The 4,279-nt window shown below is 48.3% G+C and overlaps 1 pseudogene; it reads left to right on the forward strand.

Annotated features, from left to right (window-relative positions):
* Positions 1-3,731, forward strand: part of LOC133127899 (endophilin-A2-like) — a 26,893-nt pseudogene extending 23,162 nt beyond the window's left edge.
* Positions 3,732-4,279: the final 548 nt, after the last annotated feature.

Consider the following 4,279-nt stretch of genomic DNA (forward strand, 5'->3'; position numbering starts at 1 on the left):
CCTGGCTGTGTCCGAAATAGTTCCCCTGTGAAGTGGGCTCACCAAGGTGTCGGCCATTAGCGAGGAGTTGGCTGACCCCCTAGTTCAGGGGTGCCCGGTAATGTGGCAGAGAGGGCCAAGAGTCTGCTGGGTTTTTATACAGTGTCACTCCACCGGCTCATTCCACCAATCGGCTCCCTTTTCTCTGGTTGTTGGTGTGTCGATCGGTGAGATCAGCTGGTGCAGCGATTGGTTGGTATGAAAAGCAGATGGCTGACACCCTGGTTGGCGGGCGATATAGGGAGCAAGCGGAGCGTTTCTGACACAGCCGCTTTGGGCGTAGGGGGTCTCCACGGTTCCGTGCTCGGCGTGCAGTTCCTGGGCTTCTCCAGCAGAGGGCACCAAACCCTCACGAGTCTGGCCTCGTAGTTCAGACTTACAGAAAGAGAAGGGACTCACTCTCTCTTCTCCCCCCCCTCTCTCTCTCTCTCTCTCTCTCCCTTCCTCTTATCTTCTGTGTCTATCACTACCCCCCTCTTCCTTGCTCTCTATCTCTCTTACACCTTCTCGCCCTCTCTCCCTTCCTCTCTTAACACCGTCATCTTTCCCTCATTCTCTGTCCATCTCCCCGTCTCTCCCTCTTTATTCCCCCCTTCTCTCGTTCTGTGGTTCTGATCCCCCCCCCCCACACACAGCCCAGTCGATGGAGCAGGTGCCGTGCTGCAAGGCGCTATACGACTTCGACCCGGAGAACGAGGGCGAGCTGGGCTCCGCGAGGGCGACATCATCAACCTGACCAATCGGATCGACGAGAACTGGTACGAGGGCACGCTGCACGGCCAATCAGGATTCTTCCCGCTCAACTACGTGGAAGTGGTGGTCCCCCTGTCGCACTGAAGGGGTGCAGGAGGAGGAGGAGGAGAGGAGAGGAGAGGGGGAGGGATGGAGGGAGGAGGAGGAGGAGAGAAGACCCCGGTGTGTCCTCTTCCTCCTCCTGGTCTCCGTCGTTTCCGTTGTCATGGTCACAGGTGCCCGTATTCCTGAGCACCTGGACCGTTTTAAAGAAGTTACATCATCACATTCCAGAGCCAGAAAGGGAAGACATGAAACACTACAGGTGTGTTCGCACACACGCACACACACACACACACACACACACACACACAGACAGGCACACACACACACACACACACACGCACTTACAAACTCACACTCTCTTACTAACATACTCTTTAACGGTGGATTGTTTGTCGGTGGTAATGTGTGTGGTATTGCAGCCTAACCGGTTGTCGTAATCAGTGGTTTTGTCCCCCCCTGCTGGCCAGGCGGTGACATTGACTGCTCTTAGTCTGCAGGAAAAAAAAAAGAAAAAAAAAAAAGGTTAAAATTATTTGTGCCCCTTCAGAGAATAGACACGCGCTCGCTGGCTTAGCTCAGGCTGTTCTCCTGCAGCCTGCCGCTCTGTGTGTGTGTGTGTGTGTGTGTGTGTGTGTGTGTGTGTGTTATGGGCAGTTATACTGCACCTGGAGCTCTCGTTGTGAACTGTGCAGCTGATTGGCTGTGGGTCTTTCGCCCTGGTGGCGCTGGGGCCTTGCTCTCTCTCTCTCTCTCTCTCTCTCTCTGTCTCTCTCTGTCTCTCTCTGTCTCTCTCTCTCTCTGTCTCTCTCTCTCTCTCTGTCTTGGTGAGCAGCAGTACTGACCCTTTCGTATAGAGAAGGGAGTTCTGCGATTGCTTTCATGTGTTTGTATTGTGTGTGTGTGTGCCTGTTTGTGTTTGTCTGTGTCAGCTTTTATGTATATACCTGCACACCCCCTTCCCCCCTCCCATTCTGAGATTTGAAATGGAGCATGTAAAAAAATGTAATTATATATAGAGTAACGCAATATCTAATCTGAATGCATTTGACTGATCCGTCTGGGAGAGTCTGTCTGAATGGCACTGCTGGCAGTGTCCCTGTGTGTGTGTGTGTGTGTGTGTGTGTGTGTGTGTGTGTGTGTGTGTGTGTGTGTTGATGGAGAATGTGTCAGAGGTGGACATGAGAGATGTGCAGCAGAGTTGAGCTGAGCCGATCTGTGCCAAAGTGAATAGAACCGGTCTGAACCGGTCTAAACCGGTCTAAACCGGTCTGAACCCGAGCAGGCCAGGCAGGGGCTGAGAGAGCTCTGCTTTAAGTGAATCGTCACTGGTTGGTTGATTGATTGATTGATTGACGAGGCAGATGCACCAATCTCAGCAGGCTGAGCAGAGTTTTAATGCAGAGGGGTGTGTTATTATGGGCGGAGTTCAGGTGCTGCGTGGTGGCAGCCGATTGGACCAGATGGGCCTGCGCTGTCTTGCTGTTGGCTGACCATCATGGCAGGTGGCTGTACAGTTGCCTTGGCTACTGTGGGTCATGTGATGCATCTCAGCCTATCTCTGCAGACGGGTGTATGGTTGCTGCTGGTCATGTGACATTTCTCAGCCAATCTCTGCAGACTGCTGTGTGGTTGCTATGGTTGCTGTTGGTCATGTGACGTGTATCAGCCTATCTCTGCAGACGGCTGTTTGTCCATCTCACTGTGTTGTCCCTCCCCCCCCCCCCCCCTCAGTCTGCAGGCAGACCATGTGGCTTGGCTCCAAACACATACACACACATACACACACACGCATGCATGCAAAAACGTGTATATATGATCATGTGCACGTGCATGCCTGGTTACATACACATGCATACATGCTGCATGTTTACACATACTGCATGCACACACACACACACACACACATACACACGTAGACTTTGCACAGACCACCCTACACGCACACGCTTGCAGACTTTGCATGTAGACAGACCCCCCTTTCCCCACACACACACACACACACACACACGCACACGTGCCTTGGGCTGAGTACTGATCACTTTTATCTTTCCCCGTTCCCTCCTGCCTGTATCGCTCAGCTCAGCACCAAAAAAAACCCTTAAAATGTCCTTTTTTTTTTAAATAAAAAAAAACCTAAAAATACAAAACGAAATGTTAACCTTTAGTGTTTTTGTACAAAATGTAATGTTTACATGCTTTATGCATTTCTGTTTTTATTAACCCTCTCAGACTTTTATTACTGTGGGTTTTTCTGATGAGGGTCCGGGCGCAATTTGGTGGGGGTGGGGAGCATGTTTAGGGCGGGGGGATTGCATGAAAACGCTAGCATACCACCTCCATACCCAGGAGTGGAAGGACCAATCGGATAATTCCCAGAATGCCTCCTCATCGAGCTAATTACTAAGGTTCTAAGAAACTGTACATTGCTCTATTTAATCTTCACCATGGCAACCTGTGTACAAGCTTGCCATGCGTTTACACACACCATTGATACACTACATACACAGAAGGGCTCATCTTGGTCTCGTCAGAAGAAGGAAAAAAAAAAAGTACCTGAATCTTTTGATACGACAATAAAGCGTTATTCTGTTATACTTAATAGTATTATTTTTAATATTAAATTACATATTGGAAGAAATCTTTTTCTATAAATTAATTGTACCCTGCATGTAACATTACACTCCAACTCATAATCACGTTACAATAGTTGGATATGTGCTTTATCATTGTAATAGTTTTCTTTTCTTTTTTGTCTTTTGTTTTTGCTTAAGCTATGAATTAATACAAGACGATTACTGCAATATTCTGTTATGTATGCTCTCCGTTTATTAATGTACGTTTAGTCTGTCTTGCTCCATTGTTTTTCATCTTTAAATAAATAATGAACAACCTTATTCTGGTGTTTACTTCTGTGTCTGTGATCGCATGCTGTGAAGTTTCGGTCGCTTTCGCTTTTGGCACTGAAGAAATCGGTCTTCTCCGGGCCAAAGACGAAGTAAAATAGCGGACAAATTCCCGGGAGCTTTCCGGGGTTGACGTGCACTCATTTTTGTTCATTATGACCATAAATATTCAGTGTAAAGTGGTTCACCTGATCAAAACGGTTGGTTACGGTTGTGAACCAGGTCTAACCTTGCTCATTAGACTGATATTCTAAGTATTACTTAGCCGACGGCCAGATTGTGTGGCACTTCTCATCTAATGGCTCGACTTATCTCAAGGTCTGCTGCGCGCGATTTCAGACAGAATCGATTTTTCGTCGAGTTTATATGCTGACAGCGCGGAAAAACGTCAATGCGTAGCTATTCATTTCACGAACGACCGCTGTCCACACATGCGTACGGGGAGGCCGCCACATGTATGGAAATACGCGCGTACATATGTACGGCTTCATTTCGCAACACGAAGTATATGTAGTGGCTTTTAAAATTACTCTTAATGA

The sequence above is a fragment of the Conger conger genome, chromosome 5 (assembly GCF_963514075.1).
Source record: "Conger conger chromosome 5, fConCon1.1, whole genome shotgun sequence".
Lineage (NCBI taxonomy): Eukaryota > Metazoa > Chordata > Actinopteri > Anguilliformes > Congridae > Conger > Conger conger.